This window comes from Megascapheus bottae, chromosome 8 (genome assembly GCF_031878675.1).
Source record: "Megascapheus bottae isolate mThoBot1 chromosome 8, mThoBot2.hap1, whole genome shotgun sequence".
Taxonomy (NCBI): domain Eukaryota; kingdom Metazoa; phylum Chordata; class Mammalia; order Rodentia; family Geomyidae; genus Megascapheus; species Megascapheus bottae.
The window spans coordinates 10,521,920-10,539,181 of NC_143516.1; the positions used below are offsets into that span (position 1 = coordinate 10,521,920).

Here is a 17,262-nt window from a genome sequence, read left to right on the forward strand (position 1 = left end):
GGAGGACAGGCAGCCTGGGTGGTGGCTGTGGGGATGGAGCTGGGATGCCTCCAGACCCTCTCTTCCAACAGGAATGAAGGTCGGTTGAGCCAAGCTCATCAGCTCACTCAAAACCTCGCAGTTCTGCCTGGGGTGGCATTTTGAGTACCCCCAAATCTAATGATACCACAGGTACACAGCTGAGAAAGATGTCAGGAATATTAATTCATTATTCAAGATGGAAAACATGTTTGCTACCTTGCAAAAGTCTGATTGGGTTTAATATTTTAAGTGTTTTGGAAGAACCATCAGTCATTGCTAAACTAAATTGAGAAAAAAAAGGCATCCTATTTTCAACAAGTTAAAAGATAATTTAACACTTCAAAGATATTTATCAGGAATTTAGAAGATGGCATAAGGAGAAAGTTCCAAATTTATGACACACACAGTCAATTTCTTTGGAAGCAGGGCTTTGTAAGTGAAATCTCAGAGACTTTCAGGAGACAACTCCTCAGATTGACTATTTTTGCCAAGTTTTAGTCTCTTTCTTGATTTTTCAAGACTTTGAAATAACATTTGGAAGACAAACAATTTGATTTTGTATTTTGAGAAGCTCTTGCTCTGAATGAGTTCATCCAGAGTAGCTGGGTCCCCGAGGGAGGGATCATGACAGATACACTGAATGTTTTTAAAAATTCTAAGTAACATGTGTAGAAAAAAAAAGTACTCAGAAAAACATAACTTCCTGCAACTGTAACATAATGTGATATATTTAAACCTAAAACAACAATAAAACACCGCAAAACTTAAACCAAAAAAAATCAAAGCACAATCCAACATGTGAGTTGTGAAGGTATATGTTCAAACACTTCATTAACTTCCAACTTGAGGCCAGAAAATGGAATTGGACAGCTGCTGTCACTTCCCCCGCCACATTCTTGACATTTGAATGTTTAATTATTCTATTTGCTTAACTGTCTAAATATATTTGCATGGGTTTGCAACAAAATCAGATGGAAGCTTTCATGAATTTGTCAATATTATTTTTGGCTAGCTTAATGGAAAGCAAACATGCTACCCTAAAAGCACACAAATGTGAACAGGGAAATAAACAAATCACCCTCCCATCTGTGTAAGCCACGTTTGTTGGTAAAGCTGAAAAGCAAGATGGCGTTTAGATGGATTATGCATCTTATAAAATATACAACCTTTCCCATCTTATAAAATATACAACCTTTCCCCCATGTGAGGTTACACAGATACACAGCATTAATTAATCATGTTTGAAAGCTGAAAGAACAAAGGCTTTCTGGATGACAAATGAGGTAGTAAATGAAGCAGAGATAAGAATATAGATTCAAGAGGGGACACTTTTGTCTCATATATATATATATATCATACAAATGGCCTAGAACTTGTTTGAAAACTTACATCTCAGTATTGTTTTACACTTAATTACACTTATCTGATGATATCCCTGGAGACAATTTCCAGCAAGGCAATCCATTGCCTACTGTTAGCACTGGGCTTGAATTTGGGGTCTGGGTGCTTCCTTTTACCATTTTAGCTCAAGGCTGGCACTCTAGCACTTGAGCCTCAGCTCCACTTCTGGCTTTTTTGCTGGCTCTTTGGAGATAAGAGTCTCACTGATCTTACTGTCTAGGCCTGTTTCAAGTCTGGATGTTCAGATCTCAGCCTCCTGGGTAGCTAGGAACCACCTAATTTGTCTAATTTTTATTAAAGAATTTATTAACATTGATTTTTACACCATATTTCAAATGATGTATTTAACAGACAAGTATTCAAGAAAGGAATTTCTATATACAATCACTGGCACTTAGATTTTAGAACCTAATTAAAATTAGGCTGAGGGGGCTGGGAGTTTAGCCTAGTGGTAGAGTGCTTGCCTAGCATGCACAAAGACCCGGGTTTGATTCCTTGATACCACATACATAGAAAAGTCACTACCGGCGCTGTGGCTCAAGTGGTAGAATACTAACCTTGAGGAAAGCTCAAGGACAGTGCTTAGGCCCTGAGTTCAGTCCCCAGGACTGGCAAAAAAAAAAAAATTAGGCTGAGGGTTTGTATGTCATAGATACATAATAATCTATGTAATAAAACATTAGAGTCATAAATTTTTATGTCTATGTAGTTGTGTTTATATTTCTAATACCATGTCCATAGCACTGGGTACGCAAATATTGAGTCCTCTCTCTGTACTGTTTGGATCTAATAGCGACATATTAAGGATACCATGCGCCTTTTGTTCCTTTGGTCTTGACTTTTCTCACTCAACATGATTCTCTCTAGATTCATCCACTTCCCCACAAATGCCATTATTTTATCTTGCCTGTTGGCTATGTAGAATTCCATTGTGTACATATACCACATTTTCTGTATCCATTCATCTGCAGTAGGGCATCTGGATTGTTTCCATCGCCTGGCTATTGTGAATAGTGCAGAGATGAACATAGCTGAGCAGGTGTCTTTATAATATCCTGGGTTATAATGCTCAGGATAGATGCCCAGGAGTGGTATGACGGGATCTTAGGGAAGGTCTATTTTCAGTTCTTTAAGAAACCTCCTCACTGCTTTCCAGAGTTTGCCTACTATTTTTAAGATGGTTGTATAACCATATAATACATAGCATGTATAAGTACATACAATCCGGCCCTAAATAGGCTGGGGATGAACACAGAAAAGGTTATTTGTTTGTGCGCGCGTGCGCGCACGCGCGTGTGTGTGTGTGTGTGTGTGTGTGTGTGTGTGTGTGTGAGAGAGAGAGAGAGAGAGAGAGAGAGAGAGGAAAAGGGAGAGGGAGAGAAAAAAAAGAAAGGGTGTATCTTTGAACTCTGGGCTCAAACAATCTTCTTTTGAGTCTTTTGAGTCACTGACTCTACAGGTATACTCAGCTTACTAGTTCACTTTAGCTACCACAGTTAACGCCCAAGAACAAGCCAAATTATACATGTTAAGTGAAATGGACATCTTAGAGAACAATCACCCTATGGCTTCCAGCACTTACATCCAACTTAAATCACCCAAGAACAGAACCCAGAACTGAATAAAAAAATATACTACAGGGGCCAGGAGTTTGGCCTAGTGATAGAGTGCTTGCCTAGCATGCATGAAGACACGGGTTCGATCCTTGGTACCACATGCATAGAAAAAGCCAGAAATGGTGCTGTGGGTCAAGTGGCAGAGAGCTAGCCTTGAGGAAAAAGCTGGAGGTCAGTGGTTAGGCCCTGAGTTCAAGCCCCAGGACTGGCCAAAAAACAACAAAACAAACCCCACTACAATGTCACTGTATAGTTTTCAAGTTCCATTTCATCCTTCCTGAGAGTTCATGTAGATAAGTCCCTTGCTTTGTCACTGTAGCTAATCCATTCCTGGTCCTACAATTGAAGGTAACTTGAGGGCAAAGAATTTGCTACATTTATCTTTCATTACTATGGCTCACAGAGAGTCTGGAAGCATATAGTTACTGGCTATACTAGAGTCCAGAGGAGGCAAAGGGCTTCATCAATTCAGAGCTGAATGTAAATGGCCGACAAACCTTCCAAGTGGAAGTTTTGATATGGCCAGCTCTGCTGTTGAGGGCTCCAGGACCAGGATCTTTGGGAAATATGTTGCATTAACCAAACTGACAAGGCTTGCTGGATAACTTAGATTTTATTTTTTCTTTTGGGTCGTGGGACCTGAACTCTGGGCCTGGGCATTGTCCCTGAGCTCTTCAGCTCAAGGCTACTTCCCTACCCTTTGAGCTAAATTGCCACTTCTGGTTTTCTGGTGATTAATTGGAGATTAGAGTCTCATGGACTTTTTACTGCTGGGCTGGCTGTGAACCCCGATCCTCAGATCTCAGTCTCCGGAGTAGCTAGGATTATAGGCGTGAGCTACTGCAAATGGTGATGACCTCGATTTTATTCACAGCTTGGCAATGTGTGGCCATCATACTGAGGCGGGACCTTGGTTTCCTCATTAGATTCAACCTTGACAATCTCTAGGCCAGCCTAGAACTCTGGATCTTCCTTCCTCAGCTTCCAGAGCGCTGGGATTCCAGGTATAAACCACGAGAACGGGCACACTCTTGCTTTCCATGAGCATCTGGGGAGTTGCTTAAGTCTGCATTCATGCCCCACTCTGTATAAACCATACCGACAATACGGCTTATGCCAAATACCTGATTTCCTCTAAAAGTCTAGGATTTTCATGGGCCAAGTATGGGACTCCATGTAGCCAGCCCCAATAAATAACTTGGGGTTGAGTCACTGAGAGCTTTCCCAGTGGGCAGCGTCTCAGATGTACAAGTCCAGGTGGAGTCTAAAAAGTCCCCTCCCTTTTACCTCCTTTGCCATGTTTTGCATTGTAACCCTATGTTGTAGTGAGCCACAGTTGCCAGTGAGCTGAGTCTGTGAGATGGGGATGGTCTTGCTTATAGCTCCTCACCTGTGGTGCCAAGGAATTGAACCTGGGTCATTGAGCATGCTAGGTAAGCACTCTACTGCTAGGCCAAACTCCTGGCCCCCTAAGGCCATTCTTGCTTCTCTATGTAAATGACAAGCCTGTACCAGGAGCAACAAGCCAAGGACTTGAGGACTTGAAGACCCTCTCTCCCCGCTCCAGTTCATTGCACATTCACGGTATCTCCTTCCCACTGCTTGTACAGTCATCAATTTAAATGATGCGAGCACTCTCGCCCCGTGACACACTGCAATGAGTTCTACCATCTTCCCTCTGGCCTCACACCTGGGAATTTGACCTTATCCTTCATATTTGGCTCTGGAAACCCCCTTCCTAGCCTGATGTCCCAGTTCTCAGTGGTCTCCACCCACGGCATCATCTCGGCGCCTGTCCCCATACTTTCCTGTGAGCCAGCAACAGGCACTGTGCGCTTGTGTAACGAGGCATTCACTAAGCTGGAACCCCATCATGAACTCTCATTGCCCACGTAAGGCCTGTGTCTACCAAGAAAGAGGACTGGCGGGGGCGGGAGGTAGGCTGTTACCACCTGGACTGTCTTAATAAAAAAAAACAATCAAATCTCATTGTCCAGTGCTGTTCTTCTAAATTCCAGCTAACCTTGCACCTCTGGGGTCCCCAGGCCATGCCAAGGTGACACACTGAGGTCTTTAATCTGGGAATGTAAACTGAGTTGTTTCCTGCAGACTTTTCTGCCCATACATTCAATGTTTCTCATCTCAGAGGCATCTGCTTGCTGACCTTGGCTTGCTCTGCCCTTCACTCAATCTGAGGTCCCTCCTCAAGTGTCTATGGTATGCTCCCTGCAGCACAGGAAGGACTGCAGTCTGGAACCAAGCAGAGCCAAAAATCCACTGACAGCATCAGCTTCCTCGTAAATAAAATGAATGTGTCCCTAGTGCATTACATAACATGGTGAGGGAGAGGCATCCCTGGCCACTCCAAGAATGAGGGAGCATGCCCACAGCGTGAGGGTGGGGCATCCAGCATCTGCACATGTCAGGAAATGCTCGGGGAAATGCCAGTCTCCTGGTAGCTTCATTAGCTAAGGGTTTCTGGGAGTGAAATGTATTGAACAAAATTCAAAGAGCACAGCTTCATCACCAGGGCAACGACTAATGGCTGTTGTATTACTTTTTTGGTCCCAAAACTGGGGACTTCAAATTCAGGGCTCGAATGCTCTCCTTGAGCTTTTCTATTTAAGGCTGGTACTCTACCACTTGATCCACAACTCTACTTCTGGCTTTTGCTGATGAACTGGAGCTAAGAGTCTCACAAACTTTCTTGCCTATACTGACTTGAAACTATGATCCTCAGATCTCAACCTCCTGAGTAGCTAGGATTATAGGTTTGAGCCATTGCCACCTGGCTTGTTACCATTTTAATCCTTTAGTGGTTGTCATTTTTTTTCTTTTCTTTTTCTCTTTCTTTTCTTTCTTTCCCTCCCTCCCTTCCTTCCTTTCTTTTTCTTTCTTTTACCAGTCCTGGCTTGAACTCAGGGCTTGAGCACTGTCCTTGGACTTTCTCAAGGTTAGAGCTCTACCACTTGAGCCACAGCACCACTTCTGGCTTTTTTCTATGTACATGGTATCAAGGAATCGAACCTGGGTCTTTGTGCATGCTAGGCAAGCACTCTACCACTAGGACTCCCAGCCATTTCTTTTTTTCTTTTCTTTTCTTTTTTTTTTTTTTTTTGTGGTGATTCAGGGGGCTTGAATTTGGCCTGGGCGCTGTCCCTGAGCACTTCAGCTCAAGGATACTGCCCTACCATCGAGCCAAGTCCCACTTCCCATTTTCTTTAGGTTAACTGGAGATAAGAGTCTCAGGTCCTTTTGTGCCCGGGCTGGTTTTGAACATTGATTATCAGGCTGAGGCCTCCTGAGTAGTTAGGATTACAGGCATGAGCCATTGTGCCCAGCCTGGCCTGTCATTTCTTCTTCTTCTTTTTTAAAAAGGGTATTATCAAGTTTTATATTCTGGTTGTATAGAAATGTCGACTGCATCCTGCTTCGATATATTTATAAAAGCTCAGACTGGAGGACCCGCCCTCCCCCAGGGATGTGGCAGCAGCTGAAGTCTTGTTGCCTGGACCCGAATCAATGCCCACAGCTCTACGCTGTTCTTCCTCAGGATTAAAACCCAAGTTTCCTTAGAAGTTTGGTGAGGGGTCCAAATCGATCCATCACAATCCAACAGGCCCAGCATCCAACACACCTTCCCTGCACATCTACAAGTACGGGTGCCTTTGCACGAGGGCAAATCCATGTACTCCCACACATCAACATTTTCATAACACCGTCGGCTAATTACCATCCATCACACCGAAAAAATTGTGTTTGGTGGTATTAGTGATGCCGGCTAACTGTGGCAGGTAAAATGAACCCCATGTTTTTGCGATATGTACCGATGAGCTTTCTTTAACATCAGCAACTTTGTTCCCACCATGACACAGAGCATCATCGGTGCCACCCATTTACCACTCTTTTCCGAACCCAAGTGCTGCCTGCAATGGCTCATGGGTCACCTGAACCCTGTCCTTATCTCTCTTACCTCTCCACAGGGAGAAGCTGTTGCTATTTCATTAAAACATCAATGTGGGAAATCAGCTAAGCTCTTATTACGTATGGAAAATAAGTAAAGGAAGAGGTCAAACCCTAACCGTCCATAAATATGCCACACGCTGCTGACTGGCAATGAAGGAAAGATTCTCTTCATGGCTTTTCTCAAAGGTCAGCCTATTCCTTGGGCTATTTTAATTAAGCAGAAATGGTGGGAGCACCACCTCAGAAGCTTGCTTTTCAGAATGGGGCATCTAGGTCTCATCGAGGTCTCAGCATCAGCTGTCAGGGTTCCCTTAGAAAATAGTTCTGAACCCACCTTAAGTACATTAACAGAGACAGAGGCTTGGAGACCCATACCATAAAGCATAGCTGGGGTACCCTTGCCTGCCTGCCTCCCTCCTTTTCTTCTTTCCTTCCTTCCCCCTCCCTCCCTCCTTCTCCCTCTCCCTCTGCCCATCCCTCTGTCTCCTCTCTGGAAGTACAGCTACAGTTCCACTTCCAGCTTTTTTTTTTTTTTAAAGCAGTTAATTGGAGATGAGTCTCATGGACTTTTCTGTCTGGGCTGGCATTGAACTGGAATCCTTAGATCTAGCCTTCTGAGTAGCTAGGATTATAGGTCTGAGCCATTGGGGCCTGTAGCTCACTGGCTGGCTGGCTGGCTGGCTTCTTTTCTTCCTTTTTTTATTTCCTTTTTTTTTTTCCTCCTTTTTCTTTCTTATATTTAGGGGAAAACAATTATTGGGGTGGTGGTTCTGGAACTTGTCTGCTGATGTGTTCAGTAAAAAAGGTACCATAAAAAAGGAAGTAGAATAAGAAAAGGAAGGAAGAACGAATGAATGGCGGATGTGTAAAGGAGGAACTGAGCAGTGCAAGCAAGCCTTTGTTCTCAGAATAATGACACAGGAATGGAGCCTGCGCGTTAACAGCGGGCCGGGGGACTGGACTGCAGAGCCATAGTGGACTTGTGCACTCCAGAGGAACTGAAGCACCCCATCATGTCCTCAGCTTGAACGTGAGATCAGTGAGCGGCTAGAAGAATTTATGGGCAAGTGTTTTTAGGACTGAGATTCTCCATCGTGTTTTCATGGTCATTAACTAGTTACTACCCGAACAAAAGAGGGCTTCTCATTTCTAAACTTTATTCTTCTTCTTCTCAAAATTTCTTCTTTTTTCTACTGTTGTGATTATAGCAATCTTTTGCTTTTCTTTCTTTCTGAAATACTTCCTATTCCAAAGATATAGGTTCCACTTTATGCCTCAAATGGAAAATGAAAATGCTCTGAAGCCAAGCAAACCTCCTATTGGACAGTTTTGCTGGGTGGTTTGGTGTCTTTCTTTTCTCCCTGCCAACTTTATTTTTTTGGCTTAAAAAAAAAAAAAAGCACATTCTGCTCTCTATGACAAAACTTCCAGCTGTCAAAACAGTCTTAAGAGAAAAGTCAGTTATGGTGGTCATAAATGATAAAGTACTTATGGCCACCTATGGGTGAATATTTATTCATATGAAAGGCATTGTTAACTACATTGTTTTTATAAAGGATTATTAAGTAGATAATTTGCTGAATTAATTGTGTACTAATCTGGAAGGAACGCAATGATCTCCAACCAGCCTTTTGCAGCTCAGTCCCAGTGAGTGGCACAGAAATCAAACCCACACTGGCCTCTTTCTTTTTGGGGTACCAGTGTCTAAATGCAGAACCTTGTGCTAGATAGGTAAGCACTCTACCACTGGATCCGTGCTTTCATTCTCGGTCTCTCTCGGTCTCTCTCGGTCTCTCTCGGTCTCTCTCTCTCTCTCTCTCTCTCTCTCTCTCTCTCTCTCTCTCTCTCTCTCTCTCTCTCAGGGTCTGCCTATGGAGCTAGCTCAAGCTGGCATTGAAAACTCAACAATCCGACCCTAGCTTCCTCAGCACTTGGATTACAGGAACGGGCTACCATGCCTTAATATGAGCACTGTGGTGGGTCTATTCCTCTCTTGGAGTCAGGGGTACAGAAGAGAACATCAGGCAGAGAGCAGAGGTGACAGAAACCTTGATGAGTAGACCGTTGGCCTTACATGATGTAGCAATAAAGAAGTGGACAGCAGGATGCATCGGAAGTATTTATGCAAGTCAGCCAAATAATAGAAGGGACTTTCCCATTCAGTTCCTGGACAATTCTACTTAAGTGTATAATGCCATTTAGAACAGCTTCAAAGACTTCTGATCCACAAAAATCATAGGTTTCAACAACTGATTTAATTCTGAAACGGTGCTTGAGCATAGACAATCCCAGTGATTGGGGCAGGCAGGTGGGGGCTCATTTTCCCCAGTGTCACCAGGGGGTGGCCTGTATACCTGTAGACCACCATTCCCAGACACCACTACCAACAGTGCCCCTGCAGTTGCACAATGCTTAGAACCTACACTCCTGTCTCCAAGGAAGGTGGCTGGAGATGAAGGTCAATGATAATTTCATTCCGTACAAAGTATGTCCCTAAATCTACTTTACACATGTTCCAATTGTTCACTGATGTGATGCCTGTGGGTATAGCCTATTCAAGCATCTAATTAAATGTTTTAAATTTCTAATCATATCCAGCAAAGGGCATGTGATAATCAATTCTTTCCAAAGCAATTTATCAACTGTATTTTCTTTTAATCTGATCTGTATGTGTGGATAATTTGATAGACACATGGATATTTATACCTATAAATCACTATTAGTTCCAGATACTGAGTTAAATTTCTCCATCCATTACAATTTCTCTCCCCCCACCCCGAGTGTTGTGATTCCTTTTGTTCTTTTTTTTTTTTTTTTCTTTTCAGCTAGGATGACAGCTAACTTTTCCTAGGCTGGCTTTGAATCAGGATTTTTCTACCTCCTATTTTCTGCATAGTTGTGACTACACACACCCAGCCCATACAATTTCAGTTTTTTATCTCCCCCCCACAGCCCCCTGCCCAGTCCTGGGGCTTAAAGTGAGGGCCTGGGCACTGTCTTTGGATACTTTTTTTTTGGGGGGGGGGTCATGGGGCTTGAACTCTGGCCTGGGTGTTGCCCCTGAGCTCTTCAGCTCAAGGCTACCACCGTACCCTTGAGCCACAGTCCCACTTCCTGTTTTCCAGTGATTAATTGGAGATAAGAGTCTCTCAGCTTTGTATGGCCTGGGCTGGCTTTGAACCGTATCCTCAGATCTCAGCCTCCTGGGTAGCTAGGATTACAGGTGTGAGCCACAACACTCGCTCTTTAGACACTTTTTGCTCAAGGCTAGCAATCTGCCACTTGAGCCACAGCGCCACTTCTGGCTTTTTCTGTGTATGTGATACTGAGGAATGGAACCTAGGGCTTCGTGCATGCTAGGCAAACACTCTACCCCTAGGCAATCCTCCCAGACTACAATTCCAATTTTAAAGGATGATACCTTTCTTAAAAGTTTAGTTTCTCTTTTTATTTCCTTTGCATGAACTTCCTAGCTGCCTCTTAGTAAAGACTGGGGAGCAAAGTGCACTGAATACCACAGAAATGCCTGGACTAAGGACCAATCCTCGAGCACCAGATGGTTTAGGAGCACCTGTCTGAGATCCTGAGCTGGGACTTGTCATTGGGCAGTACTGGGGATTGAATGTGGGTCCTGTGCTTGCTAGGCAAGGATTCCACCACTTACGCACACTTCTAGCCTTTGTTGCTTTAGTGTATTTTTTGAGAGGGTCACAGCTTTTTTGGTTGTTGTTCTTTTGCCAGCTGCCAGCTTCAGATCATGATCCTTCTACTACCTCCATCTTCCAATTAGCTGGGATTACAGGTATAAACTACCATGTTGTGCGCACGCGCTCACGTGTGTGTGTGTGTGTGTGTGTGTGTGTGTGTGTGTGTGTGTGTGGAACTCATGGGGCAGGGAGTTTGGCCTAGTGGTAGAGTACTTGCTTAGCATGCATGAAGGTCTGGGTTCAATTTCTCAGTACCACATACATAGAAAAAAAAGCCAGAAGTGGTGCCGAGGCAAGTGGTAGAGCTCTAGCCTTGAAAAAATCCAAGGACAGTGCTCAGGCCCTGTGCTGAAGCCCACGACTAGTAAACAAATAAACAAACAAACGAAACAAAAAAACAAAGATAGAAACTCAATGATTCCTTTTCTGAGCGGGTCTCTAACATCTATCCTCCCCTCATCACCTCCTCTACCATCCCTTGCTGATCGGAAACAAAGCCCTGTTGTCACACTAATGTGAAGAATCCAAACTAGACATCAGGGAAAGAAAGCTGCTAGGCTGTAATGAAAATGGAGGAGAAATGAATCAGTGTTGAGTCAATTCCTAGACAAAAGAACCATGGATCGATACATTGCCAAAGGGCTGGACACAAAGCATTACAAGCATCCTTCTTCTGGATATGCAGAAAGCAGGGAAGACAGAAACAACTCGAAGATGAATGGGAATTCAAATCCAACTCCACAGTAAAGAACAGTTGACTAGGTTAAGGCCTACTATATTTTCCTTGCTGATGCTGTTTCATTAAAGAGATTTTATATTTACACTAAAAACAGATTGGCATGGAAGTAGGAGAAAACAGAACTTCTAAACAGATGGCCTGGATCTGGGTGACCTAACGTGCCAGGAGGCGAAACATCCCGCTCATGACTCACAAAGCTTTCTACTCCTGTCAGTGTGACAAATCATTCCTGGAAATCCAGCCTGATGCAGGTCACCTTCCCCTCCCTGGACATGCCGTGCTGAAAAGTGGCTAGGACATGTGTCACTTTCCCTGCAGGAAGGCTTGGTGACAGGCAACCTGCTGCTGAGACATCATGGGTAGAGGAAGCAGCAGACTGATGCTGGGGCCATGTTTAGGGGAAAGCAGGAAGTTCTGATGCAGAGATAAGGAAGGGCTGGGAAGCGGACCCTGGGCTGGGAGGGGAACTGGAAATCACAGGAGCTCAATGACGGTGTTAGAAGACACAGGGATACACGGTGCCTAAGCTGTTTTATTTCAAAGGCATCGGAGCTTGAAATTGGGGGCGAGGAGACCTAGAGGAAGGGGGTTTATGCAGAGACTTGTGTTTATTTGTGGAGGTGGGAGGGGCCCAGGGGAGGTGGGGAGGTGGGTGATCTTGATGCTTTGAGCTGGAGCCCAGCTCCGTCTTCTTTAATTGTGCTGGTAGTATGGCTTGAACTCAGGGCTTGGACTCTGTTCCTTGTCTTTTTTGCTCAGGGCTGGCACTCATCACTTACACCACAACTTATCTCCACTTTTGGCTTTTTGGTAGTTAATGGACTCTCCTAACTGGATTAAAAAAATTTTTTTTTTGGTTGCTTGTGGGACTTGAACTCTGGGCCTGGGTGTTGTCCCTGAGCTCTTTACCTCAAGCCCTTGAGCCACAGTGCCACTTCCGTTTTCTGGTGGTTAACTGGAGAAAAGACTCTCACTGACTTTTGTGCCCAGGCTGGCTTTGAACCGTGATCCTCAGATCTCAGCTTCCTGAGTAGCTAGAATTATAGACTTGAGCCACTGGCGCCTGGCATGGGCTGGCTCTGACTGTGGGACTCAGGTTTAGCCTCCTGCGTAGCTAGGGTTACAGGTGTGAGCCACTGGTGTCTGGCTTTGTTTTTACCAGCTTGGTGAGTCCTTTGCTGTATTATATACTATTTGCTCATCTCACGTAAAGCTCAGCTTGGGGAGTGAATGTTTAATTTTCTCATTATGGGACTGGACATAAATCTCTTGAAAAGGTCGAAGAGTTATGTATTCGATTTAAGCCTACAAGGTCTGAGTGAATTTACCTTCCTGCCTACTGGAGTGGAGAAAGCATGTACCCCAAAACAGAGAGGAGAAAGTACCCCCACAGAGTTGAAAAGACCTCATCACTGACCTGAATCAGACCCAGCAGGCAACCCAACATTCTGTACATACTTTTACGGGTCAGGGAGGGGGAGGGAAAACAAAATGGGCCAAACTAACGTGAGAAAGAACAAAATGACAAGGCCTCCAGGGGGTGGGATGGGGTGGAATGGGCTAAACTTGCCTTTCTCAACTCCCCATCCCTGCTTCCCCCAGCCAGTCAGTAGCTCTCCACCCAGGGTTAGCGGGAGATGACGTCACCAGTTCCCCACAGAAACCAGCAGTTTCCTTCTTTCCCAGTCCAGCCAGGGGATGACATCAGGGGCACACCTGGCCTGATCAGGTCATCCAGCATGGAGTCAAAAGTGACCTAGAGTTGGAGAACTTATTCTACTGCAGGAATTTCAGTCCCTTGCCCCTGGGAAGACTTCCAGGATGGGTGCTGAGTCCAGCCAGGGCCAGTTTCATGATGGGCCTGGCATTTTTTTTTTTTTTTTATCACTTGCTGCCCCAGGGGACATAGGGACCAAAGAGAAAGTATTTCAAAAAGCAGGAGACAGTGAGTACCAATGGCTCCTGCCTGTTGTCCTAGCTACTTAGGGAGCTGAGATCTGAGGGTGGAGGTTCAAAGCCAGCTTAAGCTGGAAAGCTTGTGAGAGTCTTCTCTCTACTTAACCACCAAAGAGCCAGAAGTGGTGGTATGGTTCACGTGGCAGAGTATCAGCTTTGAATGGAAAGTGAGAGTGTGGGGCCATGAACTTAAACTCTAGAACTAGTACAAACAAACAGAAGTAGGTGAAAGCTGGGTACTGGTGGCTCATGTCTATAATTCTAGCTACTTAAGAGGCTGAGATCTGAGGATCAAAGTCAGCCAGGGTTGAAAAGTACATGAGATTCTTATCTCCAATTAATCAATAGAAAATGAGAAGTGGTGCTGTGGTTCAAAGAGCTAGCCTTGAGCAAAAAAAAGTCAGGGACAGCTCCCAGGCCCTGAGTTCAAGCCTCATGACTAACAAAACACCAGCACGAACAACAAAACCATCTAGGTGGGCACAGGTCCCAGAGTGCTAGCTACAAACTCTTACAGTCACAGTCAACCCACTCTGCATGTCTGCTCTTCTGTCTGGGAGACAGATCAGTCTATTTTTCTACAATTCCAATAGCTGCTGTGCCTCCAGAAAAGTACCATCTGTGGACCAAACAAACCCTGAGATCTAGATGTTGCAGGATGGGCAATCTCTCCTAGGTGAACATGTTGGGATAATGTTTAACCCTGAGATTCCAGACCAGAATGTGGTCAGAAGTCACCACCATGGCATCACTTTACATCCCACACCAGTTCCTAAGAGCCTGGCTCACAGCTCCAATGCAATGTCCAAGGAAAACAGGCACCCCAGGACCACGCTTCATATGCACATCTGTTAAGAATTCCAACTTGGTTGGATACCGCTCCACACCAACTGTTTTGAAAAGTCATCACTGTTTTAAGAAAGTCCTGGGAGAAAAATGATGTCCCCTATCTTCTGTCTACCCCAGAGAGAAAACATGAAGACTTGAGATTAATTAACCCAGGGGAACAAATCTTGTATTTCCTGCATGGAATCTGGGTGAGCAAACACAAGACTGAGCTAGACAAACCCCACACAGAATCTGGGGTGAGCAAACACCAGGCGGGGCTAGACAAACCCCGTATAGGAGTGCAGTCTCTCAGGAGTAGTAGTCTGGGCACTCCGATGCCTTTTCCTTTCTTCTGTGTCTGCACAGGACACTTGCACCAATACTGCAGGCCAGTGAGGCTGAGATCTGAGGATTATGGTTTGAAGGCAGTTTGGGTAGGAAAAAGTCTGTGAGACTCTTATTTCAACTAACTACCAAAAAACCAGAAGTGGAGCTGGGGCTCAAGTGGTAGAGTGCCAGCCTTGTGAAATAAAGCTAAAGGGCACTACTTAGTCCCTGAGTTCAAGCCCCAGTATTGGCTCATGTGTGTGTGCGCATGCCCACGTGTGTGTGTGTGCGCGTGCACACACACACACGTACGCATGCACACACGCACGCAAGACAGGAAGCAAATGTAGTAAAAGTATTTAGAAAGTCAACTTTGAGTGAGGAGTGCAGAACTCCTTAGCATTCTCCTTAGTTTTCCCACCTCAGCCAGGCAAGAGAGGCACAGTATTCCGGGCTGGGATTCCCACTTTTAGACCTATGCAGTAGCAAAGGGAGGGAGAAGGGCTCCTTCTCTTCAGACCCTGCCAGGAGGGATTTTCCGCATTGCTATATATAAGATCCACACATTGCAACTTGACTGCTCTTATTTGTCAGTTTCCCATAGTACCCAGCTCCTGTTCATTCTCACAAGGTTTATGGCCATAAGCATGGACAAATTTAGTAACAGTCTGGTCAGGTCCTGGTAATCACACCTGTAATCCCAGCTACGCAGAAAGCTGAGATCTGAGGATACAGGTTTGGAGCTAGCCAGGCACCGAAAGTGCTTAGAACTCTCATCTCCAAAGCAGCAGCAAGCAGAGCTGTAGCTGTAGAGCTGTAGTGAATGAAAAGCTAATGGACAAGACCCAGGCCCTGAGTTTAAGCCCTAATATTGGCACAAACAAACAAACAAAACTAGCATAAGTTTGCTGAATGAATGAATGAATGAGTAAATAAACCTTACAGAAGCATGTTGAATGCAGTGTCAATTTGGATGTTCACTCTGGAGTGGATAAATGGGTATGTATCTCGAGAGGACTCTAATACTCACACGCTGAGTGACTAAGTGTTACAGTGATTCATTCTGCTAGAACTTTCTCACCTGCAGGCACCAGGCCCCCATCCCCTTCCTCCTTGGGTCATCTATGCAGGAAATTACTATCCTGTCGGTCACAGGCTGACAGACAGCTAGACGCATTCCAGCAGTCCATGGCAGGGCCCCAGATGGGATGAAGGAAAAGTAAACAGCAGCCCTTATTAGGAGACCCTGGCCTCTGTGGGTGTATCTGCCCTGTCCCCACTCGGCTTCCTGTCCTGGCACAGCAGCAAGTGAAGGTTTCCTGACCTCCAGGAACTTGTCTGGTCGCCTCACTTCCTTCCCCATTCCCTAGGCTGATTGTTTGAGGATTTCCCTCCAGCTCACAGGCGGACATACTGACGCTCATGGGGTGAGGACCTGCTGGGCCCCGAGGGTTCACAGCTGCCCCATCCAGGGCCACCACCCACACATATATTATCTATGCAGTCAGAAGGCAGAGGCAGAGGTCAGGGAGGAGGAGGAAGCTCAGTGTCCAGACACAAGCCAAGGTCAAGGGAAATCAGATTTTCCAGAATAGCTCTGGAAAATCTTTACCTAGTAGTGGGTGGTGGTGGGAACTAGGTGTGAAGAGATGCCATTCCAGATTCATTCATTCAGTGACTGCAAAGGTATTTGTGACTTTTGTTTAATGACTACTCTTAGAGGTTTAGAAATGAAAGGCAGTATCAGTCACATTGGCACATCAGCTCCTCGGTGACTCTCTGTGATAGTTGTTAGCAGAGCAGAGGGGGTGCCTCTGGGCTGAATGAGCGAATGATGGAGTGAATGCACATTGTGTGAATGAATTACTGTGGGACTTCCAATCTACATAAGTCAGGACAGAGTGTGAACAAGATTACCTTCTCCCAGGAGATGCCTCCATGTCCTGTTCTATTATTTGGGTGCCTTCCTCGCCCCCTTATCTTTCCTGCTGGTTTAGTCTTTTGGCCTGTGGCCTAGCTGACTTTCTACCTGTCGGTGATGGCCTTGGCTGACTTAAGTGGAGAGGTGACGCAAGCATCTGCTCACAATTCTAACACACATCAAGCCAGCTCTTCCCAGCATCCACTTTTTTTTTCCCCCCGTTGTAAGGCTTGAACCCTGGGCCTGGGCATTGTCCCTGAGCTCTTCAGCTCAAGGATACTGCCCTATCCTTTGAGCCACAACCTCACTTCCTGTTTTCTAGTGATTAACTGGAGATAAGAGTCTCATAGTCTTTAGTGCCGGGGTTGGCTTGGAACCACAATCCTCAGATCTCAGCCTCCTGAGTAGCTAGGATTACAGGCCTGAGCCACTGTGCCCGGCTCTTAGCACTCATTTTTATTTGTGTGCGTTGGTGCTAGGACTTGAACTCAGGGCTTTGCACTCTCACTTGTCTTCTTCACTCATGGCTAGTGTTCTGTCACTCGACTTACACCTTTAGTTCTGGTTTTTTCCTGGTTCATTGGAGACAGAATCTCATATCTCAAGGATTTGTCTATTACTGGCTTTGAATCTTTGATAATGATAATGACTTAAAATAATCCCCTCCCCCCTCCAAACCTCTGTTAGGTGTGTGCCCACCACAGAAGTCAAATTTAGGCCACCAAAGGGAAGACTGGCCTTGTGTGACGATTATTTCTCTGTCTAGCTCTTCCAGTCCCC

At 45.2% G+C, this 17,262-nt stretch overlaps 1 protein-coding gene across 1 annotated transcript in view; it reads right to left on the minus strand.

The window, feature by feature from the left end:
• Positions 1-17,262, minus strand: part of Mthfd1l (methylenetetrahydrofolate dehydrogenase (NADP+ dependent) 1 like) — a 130,953-nt gene that overhangs the window by 21,831 nt on the left and 91,860 nt on the right. The gene's annotated exons all lie outside the window — the stretch shown is intronic.